This window comes from Labeo rohita, unplaced genomic scaffold (genome assembly GCF_022985175.1).
Source record: "Labeo rohita strain BAU-BD-2019 unplaced genomic scaffold, IGBB_LRoh.1.0 scaffold_470, whole genome shotgun sequence".
NCBI classification, from domain to species: Eukaryota; Metazoa; Chordata; class Actinopteri; order Cypriniformes; family Cyprinidae; genus Labeo; species Labeo rohita.
The window spans coordinates 15,179-33,558 of record NW_026129390.1 but is presented as its reverse complement, the minus strand read 5'-3'; the positions used below and the strand labels follow the sequence as shown (position 1 = coordinate 33,558).

The 18,380-nt window shown below is 39.0% G+C and overlaps 1 long non-coding RNA gene across 1 annotated transcript; it reads right to left on the bottom strand.

Annotated features, from left to right (window-relative positions):
- Nucleotides 1-15,028: 15,028 nt before the first annotated feature.
- On the bottom strand, nt 15,029-18,027 carry LOC127160840 (uncharacterized). The gene is made up of 3 exons (XR_007826863.1): nt 17,911-18,027; nt 16,657-16,715; nt 15,029-15,127 (listed from the first exon to the last, which is right to left on the bottom strand). It is a non-coding gene; the product is annotated as an uncharacterized LOC127160840 (long non-coding RNA).
- Between the last annotated feature and the right edge of the window lie 353 nt (nt 18,028-18,380).

Sequence of the window (18,380 nt, the reverse complement as noted above, 5' to 3'; positions counted from 1 at the left end):
TCTGCAGTGTCTCCCAAGGATGGAGACGCAGGACGCTGCATCAGTTGTTGTCTCGCTGAACGAAGACTCTGAACGTAGATTATCTCTTTCCTCGCAGGCTGGAGGCTCAGAACGTGGTCGTATCTGTTGCTGCCTCAAAAGCTGGAGACTTAGACTTGGTATCTGTTGTTGTCTCACCTTTGCAGGCCGGAGACTCAGAACGAAGATTGATCTGTTGCTGCCTTCCCTGTAGCAGGCCGCAGACTCAGAACGTTGGTGTTTCTGTTAACGTCCCCTGGACGTGCCGGAGACTCAGAACGTGGTGTTTCTGTTGTGTCTTTCCCCTATGGGACTCAGACTCAGAACTTTGGTGCTCTTTTTATGTCTCTTCCCTTACCGGACTGAGACTCAGAACAAGGAGTGTCTTTTGGAAGGGTACCTTTATCCCTTTCCGATGAGGAGGAGATTGCAATTTGGCGCTTCTCCATTTCCATGCTGTGATTGGCTGGTTCCATCAGAGTGAGGGGACACGTGGTGGCCCACCCTTCTTTCCTCCTGTGGAATTTATTTGCATAGTCCAAACACAAAGCTAGAAAAGTGTCACTAAAGTTTTACAGTTGCATTTCTCACTTCTCAAACCATAACCAGAATGCATTTGGCAATGTTACGAACACATTAAGTCCAAACATAATGGAAAAAGATTGAACTGTCATGCATGCATTCATTTGTCCATTAACAGCTAGGTTTGTGTAAGATGTTGCACTACACGTTGCTGTCACAAGGAACACTTATTTCTCTGAATAAGTATAAGATGTGTGTAAGTGCTGTTCTGAGATTCTGTGTATTTGTTTCATAATTAATTCTTCATAATTAACTCCATAATTTATTGTATGAATCTATTTGGTATTCAGTTGAAATATGTAAATATGTTGTAATGTGATGTAAATTCATTTGGTGCACTTTAAACGTAAGGTGCGGGAATGCGTCACTTTAACGGAAATTACGTGCTTGTTAGACGCCCCGATGGACTGATGATGAGCGGACGCATCACAAGGCTCTGCTAAGTTTAAATACGTTTAAGTTAAAACAAGGGCTGTTGTAAGTCAAAAGGACAGCAAAGAAGACTCTTATAAACACTTAAGAACTCTTTTCATGACAAGCGGCCAACGAGGTATTTGTTTCACGTGTTCAATGTATTGGACGACTGTGTGTGTTGTGTAATTTCTGATGTGTTTGTACTATGCTCATTTACGAATACAGTTCTCACGGCGTTACGGAGTTGTGGCGTTACGGCGCAAAAGACAAAGAAGACAAACCCAAGAATAAAACGCCTGTTCTAAGAACCAACCTGTGTCTGTGTTGTCGTGAAGAGAACTACAATGTGTGTGTTGTAGTGTGCATCAGTTTTAAGGTTTGTAAACCTAGTTATGAATGGATTTGGATGGATCTCCATGATCTCTTTTTGTTTCACCCACTGCTGCTGCAGCTGGAGATCCTAAGGAAATTTTATGGTCGGTCACAGGCCAAACCATTAGGAATCAATCTCAAGGTGGGTGAAGGGCACAAACTGCATTTTTACCTGTAGGAAGTTCTGTCCTTCCCAGGCTTTGTACCAAAGGTGGTCTCCTTGTGCTCTAAGAGATGTCTGGCTGTTGTCCTGGCATCTTTATCTGATGGTGTTGGACAGTTTGCTTATGTTAGTTCACCAAGATCCAATCAAAATGTAGCCAACCTATGTCCAGAATCAGCAAACATGGCATGGACCTTCAGGCTTTGCTCATCAAGACAATTTGATTTGAATGTGTCCATCACCTCCAGATATTTGAAGATGAATAAAAAGACAACCCCCCAACCCACATAGCAATCGACATCTGGCCCAGCTCTGTGATACTACAATGTGAGATTAAAGCAGAAGTACAGCATCAAGCTTTTACAAATGACCAGAAAAAAGAAAAAAAGAAAGAAAACTGCTAACTCAATTAGACATAAAGAATCAGTGTATGAAACTCAACAATGGTGACAATCAGCAAAAGAAAATTTTATGCAGAAATGCATGCTGGGTATCAACATAGTAAAAACTCATTCATGATTCCCAGCATGCATTGCAGTTGATCTGTTTATCTGAATAAGTCTGATGATTGTCACCATTGTTGAGGGTTGTATGTTGAGTGTTGATGTCTAAATCTTTCTGTGTGCTGCCACAGATTTTTTTTTACATTTGTGATACAGAATCATCAGTAATGAAAAATCATGGATAGCACTTAATATTATTTCTGAATTTTGTTGCTACTTGTCATCCATCACAAAGAATAATCTACTTCAAATTAACTTTAAAACAGCTCTTTTTAATAACATAAGCGTTTGCACTGAAACACTATTGCAACACAGAAAAAGAATTGACTTCATGAAAGGCAAGAATCAAGAACCCAACTAAAGCAATCACTGATCACAGTAATGGTGGTTTGTTGAAACCAACTTTTCTTTTAACATTAATTGATTTAATGCCATTAACATTGACAAACCAACTATTTTTAACATTAATTCAGTAGTTTACACCTGCTCTCTTGCTATCTGGGACCTAATCTCAGCCTTCAGGAAACCACATAGAGTCCAGTCTTTAACCAGAAACCCCAAAACTGAGCCATAAAAAAGCCATGGATCCATCAATAGGCAGTAAAACACACAGTTATGACAAATGTCTGTGTGTTTCCTGCCTCTCTGGGCCAGAGACTCAGAACTTGGTCAGTCTGCAGTGTCTCCCAAGGATGGAGACGCAGAATGCTGCATCAGTTGTTGTCTCGCTGGACGTGCCGGAGACTCAGAACGTGGTGTTTCTGCTATCTGGGACCTAATCTCAGCCTTCAGGAAACCACATAGAGTCCAGTCTTTAACCAGAAACCCCAAAACTGAGCCATAAAAAAGCCATGGATCCATCAATAGGCAGTAAAACACACAGTTACACCTTTAGACATGGCTCAGTTTTGGGGTTTCTGGTTATAGACTGGTCTCTGTGTAGTTTAGGGAAGGCTGAGATTGGTTAGCACTATTAAAACTTGTTCTGGCGCAGTTCAGGGCTGGTTATAAGTTACTATTTGGATGAGATTTGGGCCAGTTATGGCTCATGTGTGGCTCATGTCTGTAGTCCAGATCTGGGCCACTCAAGGGCCGTAATTCTTTGCTGCAGTTGGGCCAAGTGTAACTGCTTGCTTGGCCCAGAGCTGGGCCAGATGTCAATTGCTATGTCGAAAGCACTTTTTAAAACCATCCAATTGCAAGAGAGACATCTTTTTACATATTGAGTCTCTATAGGGAAATTGAAATCTAAACATCATTCAGTTACATCTAAATATTGTCATTTTAAAAACAGAAGCACTTTTCCCTTATTATAAACAGTCAAGTTACTCATAAAGAAAATATTGCATGTATAAATAAGGTAACTTTAATCAGATTAATTTAAATTGAATCACAAACCAGTTTGGAGAAGTTTCCTGTCACAGATCTACCAATGTGAGGACGGAAAAATTTACATGTCACCAGTTCATTCAGCTTTCATATGATACATCTCAATTTTGAAAAAATGACCCTTATGACTGGTTTATGTGACCTTGGATCACAAAACCAGTCATAAGGGACATTTTTTCAAAATTTATCTGGGTTGGCTCACTCATCCGAAAATAGACACACTGACATTTCCCACAGACTGCTGACAATAAACTCTCTCTGTGGTTCATTTCCAGAGGCTTGGTATTTCACAAACGAAACCACAGCTATTATGGTGCAATAAATTTCCCTTTTGAAATTAAGGTAGTGAATTTAACTTTCGCCAAGAGTAATCAACAACTACTAAATGAATACCATGAATGAGAAAGGAATAAAGTGCATAAGATGCATAAAATGCAAGTGATTATGTTGGGTGTTGCTATGTCAGAGCTACGTTATCTGGAAAGATAAACTGTTGCTACTCTGAAACAAATAAGCTGAATAACCTTACTATGCATCAAACAAATACGTGTAAGATTTGTTATCAACTGCAATCAGCTATATAATATCTAATGTAAATTAGAAAATCATATACTGATAATATACAACAATGCCAAGGTTTCTGGAAGAGGTTTGGAAGTGATATTTACGTTCGCTGTGGTTGATGAGCAGTCCGGTGGCGGCGACTTCTTCCACTGCTTGTGCTGGTGGCAGTACAGTGGGGAAAGGAGCAGGAATCCGTTTGACAGCCTTGAAGGTGAAGCGCTGTAGGATGCTGATCTCCTGGAGCACCAAGGGTCCTAAGATCTGGAACATGCAGATGTGGCCCTGGAGTAGGTGCTGAAGGTCCTTAGCTTGGAACACGCAAGCAAAAGTACCTGAAGTGAAGGTTTGCTCGCCGGAGCTTAACCTTGTTGCAAATGTCTGTGTGTTTCCTGCCTCTCTGGGCCAGAGACTCAGAACTTGGTCAGTCTGCAGTGTCTCCCAAGGATGGAGACGCAGAACGCTGCATCAGTTGTTGTCTCGCTGGACGTGCCGGAGACTCAGAACGTGGTGTTTCTGTTGTGTCTTTCCCCTGTGGGACTTAGACTCAGAACTTTGGTGCTCTGTTTATGTTCCTTCCCTTACCGGACTGAGACTCAGAACAAGGAGTGTCTTTTGGAAGGGTACCTTTATCCCTTTCTGATGAGGAGGAGATTGCAATTTGGCGCTTCTCCATTTCCATGCTGTGATTGGCTGCTTCCATCAGAGTGGGGGGACATGTGGTGGCCCACCCTTCTTTCCTCCTGTGACATTTATTTGCATAGTCCAAACACAAAGCTAGAAAAGTGTCACTAAATTTTTACCGTTGCATTTCTCACTTCTCAAACCATAACCAGAATGCATTTGGCAATGTTACGAACACATTAAGTCCAGACATGATGGGAAAAGATTGAACTGTCATGCATGCATTCATTTGTCCATTAACAGCTAAGTTTGTGTAAGATGTTGCACTACACATTGCTGTCACAAGGAACACTTATTTCTCTGAATAAGTGTAAGATGTGTGTGTTGTAGTGTGCATCAGTTTTAAGGTTTGAAAACCTAGTTATGAATGGATTTGGATGGATCTCCATGATCTCTCTTTGTTTCACCCACTGCTGCTGCATCTGGAGGTCCTAAGGAATTTTTTATGGTCGGTCACAGGCCAAACCATTAGGAATCAGTCTGAAGGTGGGTGAAGGGCACAAAATGCATTTTGACCAATAGGAAGTTCTGTCCTTCCCGGGCTTTGTACCAAATGTGGTCTCCTTGTGCTCTAAGAGATGTCTGGCTGTTGTCCTGGCATCTTTATCTGATGGCGTTGGACAGTTTGCTTATGTTAGTTCACCAAGATCCAATCAAAATGTAGCAAACCTATTTCCAGTATTGTGGTCTGCCATAAACTGGGCCCTGGAATGTGCTGTCCACTACAATGGAATGTCTTTTTTTTTTGAACCACCTTCCAAAACAATCCAGTTGCAAGAGAAACTTCTTCTTACATATCGAGTCTCTAGGGAAATTGAAATCTAAACATTACCCAGTTACATAAATATTGTCATATTAAAATGGTTTTGAGGGCAAACTAACAAAATTAATATGAATCTTTCAGTTTCATTGGTAACTTTAGTTACATGAAACTTCAGCCACAAACCAGTTTGGGGAAGTGTCCTCTGCCACTGATCTACCAATGAGAGGATGGAAAGATTTACTTCTCACCAGTTTCTAGGTTGACAGAAGTTGGTGAAGGCTGGAAGCCCTTTATAAAGCAAGTATATATAACTGCAGACCGGAGATCTCCAAAATGGGGCGGGAACTCCTAAAGTGGGCAGGTAGGGCTCGCTGCAGCCTGCAGTGAACATCCAACCCCGCCCACATCCACCCATCGTCGATACAACCCCGCCCCATGTCCAAGCGTGACGCCGAAAGCCATGCGCCTCTCAAATATGTCACCTTGTGATTCTTCAATCCCTGTACCGGGGGAAACCCATAAGTATGTCGAAACAAATTCTGGCAGTTTCCGGGGATCTATTTAAAATAATAGGCTATTGTCCTTTGTTTTACTAATACATGTTTTCTTATTTTTGTAAAGGACGTCTAGGCTAAAACGGCACAACTTAATTCTAATATATTTATTATGTCTAATATACAGAGCTGATTTCGTCATCACGAAAACCTGTAATACGCTTGCATTGCCTACATTAGGCTAACTGTTAATAAAAACCTTTAAACCTTACCTTGTTCATTTATGTAATGAGATAAATTCACATTTATTACAATCGATTTTGACCTACCCAAAGCAAATTTGAAGTATGTCAAATTTAAAGGGGACAGTTCGATTTTGGTATTGTAAAAGTATGTAAAATTATTGTAAAGGTTGGTACTGTATAATTGTAATTTATGTTATTTTTTTTAAAGATGTGTTCCACTCATCATAAAGCGTTAACATTTGAATGACAGAATCAGCAGTTCTTCAGTAGACTACACATGTATAGGCTAAATAGAGGTTGCTTGCTTTGATAGATTATGTAAGTAACATGACATTGACCTTCAGGTCTTGTTCATCACAACTTAATATGAAATGTGTCCGGGTTCTCCACATACTTAAAGATTAATAAAAAAAGCCATCCACTGCTTTATTTGGGTATTTTCATATTTGTTATTTCACAAAACAATTACATTTAAAATGTAAAAAAAAAAAAAAAAAAATATATATATATATATATACACACACATATACTACCATTCAAAAGTTTCTGAACAGTAAGAGTTTTAGTGGTTTTTAAAGAAGTCTCTTCTGCTCACCAAGCCTGCATTTATTTGATCCAAAATACAGCAAAAGCAGTAATATTGTGAAAACATTTTACTATTTAAAATAACTGCTTTCTATTTGAATATTTAAATATTCAAAGTGTAATTTATACCTGTGATCAAAGCATCATTACTCCAGTATTCAGTGTCACATGATCATTCAGAAATCATTATAATATGCTGATTTGCTGCTCAAAAAACATTTTTGATTGTTATTATTATCAATATTCAAAGCATTTTTTTTTTTTTCAGGATTCTTTAATGAATAGAAAGATCCAGAGATCAGCATTCACTGTAAAAAATTGCACTGTAAAATAACAGTAATTTACTGGCAGCTGTGGTTGCCAGCATTATACTGTTATTTTATAGCTCTCTACCGTTAATTTACAGCTCTTCATTTTTACAGTATGTTACCGTTATTATACCATGTGGTAACTCATTTTATTTCGGAAACCGATTGCTTCAAACCATTTGAGTTTTTAAAAAAACTATTGTGTATATGGTGTTAGTACAATGAACTTATTTAATTTGAGTCCTCTAAGAAGAAATATTTCTTAATATAAACCCTCAAACACTTAAAGTGTAATAAAGAAGCAATCGACTTTTGCTCAGATCTTTATAGATTGTCATTAACTAACAATAGCACAAATTTGTGTAATAAAGTGCTTAGTAAAGAGATTGTCACTATATCAGCAATTCCACAATTACTGTCTTTAACTAAAGCAGCAAAACATCAGTGCTTGTGGCTCATCATTGCCTGAAGCACAAGCTCTACTCTCCAGCACAATGGTGACCCACAAAACTAAATCAAACTAACAGATCTCTCTTGTAAAAAAACACATCAGTTAGGCACAATCAAATATTTACTCTCCCTACCAGTTAATGACTTTGCATAATTGTTTTTCTATGAACATTCACTAATATTTTAGTGAAAATAACTTGATTTACTTGGTAAATCTGACTGTTATGTTTTACAGTATATTACTGTTTTTTTCTTGAATTAACAGTAATCTACTGGCAGCTTGGTTGCCAGCATGTTACTGTTTTTCTACAGTGTGTTGCCGTAAATTAATTACAGTTTATTACTGTTAAATTACATTTCATGCTGTTTTTTTCCATTGTACATCTTTAACCCTTTAAAATCCTCAGTTTTAAATGAACACTTATAATGTGTCAACACTACAGAGTGTTTGAGTAATACTGAATTAGTGCTGAAGTTAATGAGATAATTATATGATTGATCACGTTCTGATTGAGCATTAGTGATGAACACCAGCTGTTAACAAACTAAATTGCTGAATGAAAGAATAACACAAGAACAACTGAGTTCAGCCACAGCTTTAGATGACATCAACTGAAATAAAAGAAGACATTAAATCTCTCAAGATCTGATTAAACTCCTAAAACAGCATTACCAGCTTCAATTATTACCACACTGACTTTATTTCTGTCAGACGTCTACAGAAGAGAGTTGCAGAGGTTTAGATTTTTTTTTTTTCTTTTACTACCACGGTGGAGATCAGTGTTTACTTTAGTTGGGCTGTTGAACCTTGACATTTTAATGTTAATTTTAGTTTAGTTGTTGTAATTATGTGTGTTTACAACATGTTTGTTATGACTAAAAAGAAAGGTGGAATTGTTTACGGTTTGGTAGTAACACAGGTTTCATCCAGTGTCTTTTCTTTTGAGTATTGATGCCAGATTTAAAAGAAAAAAAAAAACTGGGCATGCAGATGTTGAAAAAACCTTTGTTATAATTTAGATACACACATCAAGAATCATCGTATGAATCTCAACAATGGTGAGAACAAGTCATGGGTGAGGTTTTGTAGTGTGCTGATACCCAGCATTCATTGCAGCATGAAGCTTTCGATTGTCACCATTGCTGAGATTCATATGCTGGTTCTTCATGTCTCTGTTTGAGTATAAATACTACAGTAGTTTTAAATTTTAACTATTAAATCCTTATTTTCTGGTTGCTACATTACCGGAAGATCTCATGCTGTAACACACTTGGCAGAAACAAAAAGCAACAACAAATAAACACACACTCAAAAATCAACTTCTAATGAGTCTAGCAAGACTCAAAATCAGTTCAATAGATGACACTCATGCCCAACTAGACATAGCTGACATCAACTGACCAGCATTGCTATAACTAATGCATCATAAAAATCCAGTTACAGCAAACATATCTATGTTTAAATATCAAGAGTCACGTGCCCAATTAAAGCAAACACTGACCTCCACAATGGTATCGTCAAACAAAACAATAAAACATCATCATCTAAACATCTGTTCATTCTCAATAAGATCTTCTATAGACATATGACAGAAATAAAATCAGTCTGGTTAGAAATGCGTGAAGTTGGTAAAGCTATGTGTTGAGTTGTTTAAATTTTCAGTTGATTTCATCTAAGGCTGTGGCTGAAGTCAGTTATATAGTTCTTGTGTTTGTCTTGTTTCTCTTTCAATCAGTGATTCTGCTCATTAACAGCAGCTGTTCGTCAGTGTCTAAAGTCACTCATTAGTTTTCATTCTCTCTGTAAGGTGGACTATATTAGTAAACTCATGTAGGGAATAGTGAATGAGGGTGTCGAGTTTGATTTTAAACACAGTCTCTGAGTGTCGATTTTGAACGCTGTTAATTCACGATACATAGCAGCAGGCTACTTTTTCGAAAATGACAAATAATACCCAGAATGCACTGTTTTAATGGAAAACAGCATGTTACTGTCAAAATTTGGCCGTTTTTTTACAGCAATTTTTAACAGTGTTTATCTGAAATAAAAAAGCTTTTGTAAAGATACAGGCTTTCTATTCATCCAAGAAACCTGAAAAAAATCTACTCAGCTGTTTTTAACATACTACTACTACTACTACTACTACTAATAATAATACATGTTTTGGTTTTTTTTGTTTTTTGTTTGTTTGTTTTTAGCAGCAAATCAGAAATATAGAAAACTGTTTCAAAAAAAAAAAAAAAAAAAATGTTTGTTTAAATAGTGAAAATACTTATAAATGTTACTGGTTTCGCTGTGCTTTGGATCAAATAAATGCAAGTTTGATAGAAGAAGCAGAAGAGACTTTTTTAAAAAACATTAAAAACCTTACTGTTCAAAACTTTTGACTGATAGTGTTTAAGAAAATATATGTTCCAACTATCATAAAGTCTGAGCAGTTGAATGAACAGTTGAAACAGTTCTTGATATGCAGTACACATACATACATACATAGGCTACACAGATTCCTTGTTCTGATTATTCACAAAACATGGCATGGACTTTCAGGCTTTGCTCATCAAGACAATTTGATTTAAATGTGTCCATCACCTCCAGATACTTGAAGATGAATAAAAAGACATCCCCCCAGCCAAAAACTCATTCATGATTCCCAGCATGCATTGCAGTGATCTGTTTATCTGAATTAGTCTGATGATTGTCACCATTGTTGAGGGTTGTATGTTGAGTGTTGATGTCTAAATCTTTCTGTGTGTTGCCACAGATTTTTTTTTTTTTTTTTTTTTTTACATTTGTGATATAGAATCATCAGTAATTAAAAATCATTGATATTATTTAGTATTATTTCTGAATTTTGTTGCTACTTGTCATCCATCACAAAGAATAATCTACTTCAAATTAACTTCAAAACAGCTCTTTTTAATAACATAAGTGTTTGCACTGAAACACTATTGCAACAGAAAAAGAATTGACTTCATGAAAGGCAAGAATCAAGAACCCATAAACTGAGCCATAAAAAAGCCATGGATCCATCAATAGGCAGTAAAACACACAGTTACACCTTTAGACATGGCTCAGTTTTGGGGTTTCTGGTTATAGACTGGTCTCTATGTAGTTTACTGAACGCTGAGATTGGGTAGCACTATTAAAACTCGTTCTGGCACAGTTCAGGGCTGGTTATAAGTTACTATTTGGCTGAGATTTGGGCCAGTTATGGCTCATGTGTGGCTCATGTCTGTAGTCCAGATCCGGGCCACTCAAGGGCCGTAATTCTTTGCTGCACTTGGGCCGAGTGTAACTGTTTGCTTGGCCCAGAGCTGGGCCAGATGTCAATTGCTATGTGGGTATAACATAAAATTATAAAATCATACTTAGATAGGCTACCGGTATGTAGGTCTACATTAACATTACTTGTAGTTTAGGTTAAACACAGATAAGCAGAAAAGTATTATATTTATAAATAACGCCAGTAAATAAAGTGAAATGTTATAATGTACAAACAATAAACACAATGCCTAACCTACAGACTTTTTTTAAATGGTTTTCGGAACAAAACAAGAATGAAATTGATAAGAATTGAAAGAACTGAAATTGATGATAGTTGATAAGCAAGCCAAAACAAATTAGACTAATTTAAAGTGAATCTGAAAGCAAACGCATTGTTCTCATGCAGCCTACCTCTCTCATTCAGCATGAATCCAATGAAATATGTCCATATATATTTGTGCTGTATTTGAATGCTAAACTATTATTTATTTATATGGTAAACCAGGCTTTGTACTTAACGTGCGTAAAAACATCCTCACGTAAACAAATATACAGGTGCATCTCAATAAATAAGAATGTTGTGGAAAAGTTCATTTATTTCAGTAATTCACCTCAAATTGTGAAACTTGTGTATTAAATAAATTCAGTGTCCACAGACTGAAGTAGTTTAAGTCTTTGGTTCTTTTAATTGTGATAATTTTGGCTCACATTTAACAAAAACCCACCAATTCACAATCTCAACAAATTAGAAAATGGTGACATGCCAATCAGCTAATCAACTCAAAACACTTCCAAAGGTTTCCTGAGTGTAGCAAATTAGCTCAAAAGGGAAATATTTATGATTAATTATAACTGGTTATAATTAATTATGAGTATTTTAATCAGATCTTAGAATTAACTGTAGCAGAATTAACTGTAGCAGAATTAACGTTACAATTATTTGATCTGTTCGTCCACCGAATAGACAGTATAATCATTCATCAGTTCTAGGAAAGGTTACTTTCTGGCCAAGAAAGAATAACTTTCCTACTTCAGTTAGTACTAGCAGTAACTTAACTTGTAGTAAACTCAAAATATAGCATGTAGCAAGATCAAACATTCAGTGACTTCAAATTGTGAGCAGCACACAGAGACAATCAATTGTGAATATATGTAATCTAATAAATGGAACTGCAGCTAACATACAACTAACTAAGCAAACACGTGTACATATACATAGAGGAAGAAAGTGAGAAAAGAGAGAGAGAGAAGGCAAGAATGGCAGTATTTAGCCTCAGTTAAGCAGCGACCACATGAGAATCATCAGAGAAGCAAAATCACCTTAAAAAGGGGCCCAACTTAAAACACGCATCTAAATAGTGGTAAAGGTTACTTGCATTGGCGTTGTTGCTGAACAAGAGTCCTGATGCGGTAGACAATGGAAGTTCTCGATGAATTCTTTAGGCGTTCTGGAGGTTTTCTCTAGTTTGTTCGAAGATAGAAAAAAGCCAAAGCGAGTCGACAAAGCTGCTTGAAGATAAACTACCGGAAAATTGACTCAAAGGATGAGTCTTGAGAGTGTCTCGGAGGGTTTGAGCATGGATGGGTTGGTGTTAGGGTCTTTTGATAGTTTCCCTACCACACCCACCTTTGGGTGAGTTGGCCAATACAAGGTTTGGATTTTTGAGCAGGAGAACTTCTCTTTGTCTCCATTTATGGCCCATTTGCATGTTTATTGCTGGCCTGGGGAATTGATGCAGTTTTACCCACAATATAGTACAAACAGTATGATGCATTTTCTAATCACATGGTGTACACCATTGTTCAGAAAATAAAGTGCAGATCGTTTTGATACCAAGAATGAAACATCTAGAAGGTATTAAACCAGAGATACATTCATACATTGAAAATACGCATTTAGAGATTAACTAGTACCAATAACGAGGGGTAACTTGGCTAATATAATATAGAAACATACAACAACACATGCATATACCAAGTACATTTATAACTGGTTAAATATAGTCTAAATAAAAAAAAGAAAAAGGTTTCTATGTGTGTGCGTTATGTGTATTGGGAATAGTCTGCCAGCCACCAAGGATCTGAGGTGCTTGGTACTGGTGATTGCCTCCCTCATGGAATGCCTTTGAAGTCCAATGGGAAGACAAGAGTTGATCTGTTTAGCATCTTCGTGAGAGCAAGGAGGGAACCATAGACCATTAAACACCCATATAAATGTAGAACGTGAGGCCATGTCCGTAATTTATACGCAAATGTCAAAAGGCTAAAAGGTTCTCTACAATGTAAATCCTAAACGATCATCAGTGATCCTAAGCAGACGCTACATGAGCCTTCAAAATGGTCTCTCAGTTTGGTTCACTAGGCTACACAATCATGGGGAAGACTGCTGATCTGACAGTTGTCCAGAAGACAATCATTGACACCCTTCACAAAGAGAGTAAGACACAAACATTCATTGCCAAAGAAGCTGGCTGTTCACAGAGTGCTGTATCCAAGCATGTTAACAGAAAGTTGAGTAAAAGGAAAAAGTGTGGAAGATAAAGATGCACAACCAACCGAGAGAACCACAGCCTTGAGAGGCTTGTCAAGCAAAATCAGTTAAAGAATTTGAGTGAACTTCACAAGGAATGGACTGAGGCTGGGGTCAAGGCATCAAGAGCCACCACACACAGACGTGTCAAGGAATTTGGCTACAGTTGTCGTATCCCTCTTGTTAAGCGACTCCTGAAGCACAGACAGAGGCGTCTTACCTGGGGTAAGGAGAAGAAGAAATGGACTGTTGCCCAGTGGTCCAAAGTCCTCTTTTCAGATGAGAGCAAGTTTTGTATTTCATTTGGAAACCAAGGTCCTAGAGTCTGAAGGAAGGGTGGAGAAGCTTATAGCCCAAGTTGCTTTAAGTCCAGTGTTAAGTTTCCACAGTCTGTGATGATTTGGGGTGCAATGCCATCTGCTGGTGTTGGTCCACTGTGTTTTTTTTTTTTTTTTTTTTGAAAACCAAAGTTACTTACCAAGAAATTTTAGAGCACTTCATGCTTCCTTCTGCTGACCAGCTTTTTAAAGATGCTGATTTCATTTTCCATCAGGATTTGGCACCTGCCCACAGTGCCAAAAGCACCAAAAGTTGGTTAAATGACCATGGTGTTGGTGTGCTTGACTGGCCAGCGAACTCACCAGACCTGAACCCCATAGAGAATCTATAGGATATTGTCAAGAGGAAAATGAGAAAATTCATTTATTCTATTTCATTACTATCTTAGCAGGCGTTTATGAGCACTGTTTATTCATACCAAACCTTTAAGCTAAAAGTTTTCAAATTTATGGTGTACACTATAGTCTCCGTGCTCACAGCGTTCCAAACACAAATAACTTTATTTATTTATTTATTTATTTATTTATATTTGTATTTTGATTGTATGACTATCTGGGATTTCAGTATGGAGCTAAAGGGTAGTATTATAATTTTTGGGTAGTATTATATCACATTGTGACTTTATAATTAGTACCGTTTGTTATTTTCTCATGTCATCTGATATACCGTTTGGACACAGAAGTCACAGAAGAGGCGACACTGACGTCAGACTTAACAAGCGGAAACACAGTTACAACACTTTAACTCACTTATTAGTAAGAGTCTGGAGAACAATCCAAAGTCACTTGCATACTTGCATACAAAAGTACCTAATCTCAGCATCATATAAAACATTCAGTATGATTTATAAGCCCATTTCCTCATTGGGGACCCAAAAATGTCCACAAGGTCAAAATTTACTGGTATTACTACCCTTGTGGAGTCCTTTGGTCTCCATAATGTATACAGTAGTCAACATTTGCAGAGAATCAAAAAAGTGCATCAAAGTTGTCCTAAGACAAGACTGGGTATTGTTTTAGTTTTAGGACAACTTTGATGAAAACTTTTGATCCACTTCAAATGTTGACTACTGTAGATTACTTATTCTACAAGGTGTATGTAAACTTTTGACCACATCTAAATCACCTAAGAGGTGAATTACCTCAGTCATCAGGGCAACATCGTAGTAGAATGCTGGGAGATGTTCCTTCACATTTCTCACAAACCACACCATCTTCACTGACACCAGGCTTTAAAAATAGATTTTTACAACCATTTTTTATTCCTACTTTACATGGAATAAAACATAACTATCAATTACCCAAAGATAAATATCCCAAAATCCATGAAAATTAAGAAAGGTACCTTCATTTTTTTCTCATCTTGCCTTGTAAGCCTCTCTTGCACATGTTCATGAAGAATGTTCCTGTATTTACCATGGCTGGCACAACAAAGCTGAAGCCTCCTTCCTTGGGTTTGTTACCTGTAAAATATTTTGTGACGAGTCGGCTGCCTCCCCCCTAATTATCATCGTCACCCCGTCCGTAATCGCCACCAGGCTCCTGACGGGAGTGGGTGTGCGAGAGAGGAGGGGCGCTGAAACACCCAGGTCTGGTGGCGTGTGATGAGGCACACCTGATGTGAATGAAGCCTCATCACCGCCGCTGTTAAAATGCCGAATGCGCCTCTCCTCGGGAAACCGGTCTCTTCCCCGTGCATGCACGCTGGTGTCCTCGTGGGTTCAGGAAGGGACCGTGGAGGGACTGAGTGCCGCCGATATGATGGACGAGCTGCCGGACCTGCGGTCCGGACGTGAAGCCGCACCCAGATGGCTGCGGGCCAGGATGCCCGGCCGATGAGTGCTGTCACGCCCACTGTGTCTGTCGCTTAGCTCCTCCCATGACAGTGGTGGAGAATGCGGGCAAGGTGGAGCTTAGACAGCACAGTGGGAAACACCTGATGACGTCATCCCCTCTCGCTCGCAAAAGAAGTCAGTGAAAACTCGGACCCGTGGGACGGAGAAACGGCGGTGACGGCCGCCCAGTCGCTAAAGGGGTAAGTGATTTGCTTTATTTAGTATCACTTACCCTGCGGTTGGTTGAGGCTGTCGACTAAATTCCGGTTTCTCTGTCCCCGGTCCGGCGCGGTGCGAGAAGGAGTCACCCAGAGAGGAATCCCTGCCCACTCTGACCGGTGGAGCTTGGTTGAGGAAGGTAGCACTCCCGTGTGGGCGGCGGCCTGATGACGGGGATGTCACTTGGGGGGGGGGAATGTGACGAGTCGGCTGCCTCCCCCCTAATTATCATTGTCACCCCGTCCGTAATCGCCGCCCTTTACCAGGCTCCCGACGGGAGTGGGTGTACGAGAGAGGAGGGGCGCTGAAACACCCATGTCTGGCGGCGTGTGATGAGGCACACCTGATGTGAATGAAGCCTCATCACCGCCGCTGTTAAAATGCCGAATGCGCCTCTCCTCGGGAAACCGGTCTCTTCCCCGTGCATGCACACTGGTGTCCTCGTGGGTCCAGGAAGGGAGCGTGGAGGGACTGAGTGCCGCCGATATGATGGACGAGCTGCCGGACCTGCGGTCGTGAAGCCGCACCCAGATGGCTGCGGGCCAGGATGCCTGGCCGATTTACCCGTCTCAGGAAGTGCCGTTAAGAAAGGTGGATGAAGCCGCTGAAGGAAGCCGCTACCCCTCGTGCCACGGACCCCGGCGGGGAGCGAGTGCGGCCGCTGGACTCCGCCCTTACCTGGACCCTTCCCTTCTGAACACTGCCCCTCCTTCACAGAACCCCTGCACGTCGAGGACACCAGATCCCTTATTTATTTTGGACGCTTTTATTTCCCCTTTTTGGACATTTTTTGTTTATATTGTTTAACAAAAGCCTCCGAGGCCTATACCTGATTATCCATAAAATCCATAGGTATAGTGACTTAATTGCACTTTTAGCTGTTAATATGTGATCGGGGTGAGCTGATTGGGCAACAATTCATTACAAACTAACATCACCTCTTCAGTACAGGTCTGTGTTTCCACATTGTATCTCCAGTAACAAATCTTTACTGATCCTGCAAAATGAATGAATAACTCCAGATAAGTACAAAAATATTACATTACAAACACAAGCAGTAACAGAACATCTCACTCTTCAAATGGAAAAAAAAAAAAACAACAACATTATTTGTAGAGGTGGCTGATATATTGAATATTACTGGTGGTTATAATATTGATTATATGCATTTAATATTACAATATATATATATATATATATTTTTTTTTTTTTTTTTTTCCATCTTTGATAGGACAGTGGAGATGAGACAGGAAGTAAGTAGAATCAGGAAAGGTCCATGAGGCTGGATTAAACTCGGGAGACCTGAGGCGCAACTGTACCATGTGTTGGCACACTCTTGTTACGATATGTCTTTATTTAATGTTATTTAATATTATTATTATTGTTTTTGTGTTATGATTTGTGTATATGTTTATTTTGTTGTTATTGTTATGGTTGTCCTCTCCCTTCTCTCCTAATTGCGCTCGTTAGAGCGCGTACAGGTGTACGGAGTTGCGGTGATGTCAGAGGTGGCGTGGCGGCGTTTCTGCGGAGTTGATTTCGTCCTGTTTGGAAGATTCCTCGATGAGCTCTCCTCTCTCCCTGCTTGACGTTTTGTTTGAAAAGTTTGTTTTCAAGCCATATTGTATCTCCGATGCCATTTAAACGAAGTTTTCAGTTATTTGTCTCCTAATATGTATTAATAAATACTTTTTGATTATATTTTCTTGGTTGATGGTTTGTTTAATTTAATTAGTGGGAGATGAAACTCCAGGCACCTTATGATTTGCGGGGTTGAGGTGCTCTATTTGTTAAAAATAAATCCCTGTGTGTTGTTTAGTTAATTGTTCGGGCGGACAAGGAGCTGTGGTGGTGCAGCTTTGTGGGACTCCGTAACACTGTCCACAAGGCTATTGCCGCCGACACAAGATTGAATTTTTGTTTTTTTTTTTTTTTTTTTAAAAAGAGGCACAATAAGACAAATATGCTAGAAATACAAATTAAACTCATTTTTCAGATACAGTAAGTTTAATTAACATGTAGGCTATACATTTATTTAACATCTTTTGGTTAACATTAATGATAGATAGGTATTTCTTTATGCTGTCCCTTTAAGACGGAAGACATGCATGTAATACTGACACATTTGGTTTTTATCCACCTGTTTACATTCACTTAAGCCATAACTTATATAGTTTACGTGAGATACTCACATTTGGACTACTGTGTGTGCATTTGAGCACTGAGAACTGATCGCACGCTGTCTGAGAACAGAAGAAGTGGAGCCTGCGCGAGAGAGAGCACTTCTGGTGTTTGTCTATCAGCGTGATTCCGTCTATCCCGCCTTTAAGTTAATCAACAACGAATTGTGACTACAGGGGAAAACGGGACACCTGGTGATTCTATGCCTCAACCTTCAGGTGCTGAGGCCATCATTTCAGATTGCAAGTTCACGTGTTGGTAGCCTGTCTTTCCATTACGGCTGCCATACTGAGACTAGACATGCAAACGCCCCTTATCCAATTGCAATCTAATGACAGAGACACACATTTTGAAAGAGGACAACTAGCCTGTAGGATTTTTTTTCAATGTCTGGTAGTCCTCAAATAAGTTAATATTCTTGTCTCGTCATCTTCATTGACGAAATTAACACTCATAGATCACAGACAAATTATAGAGTCAT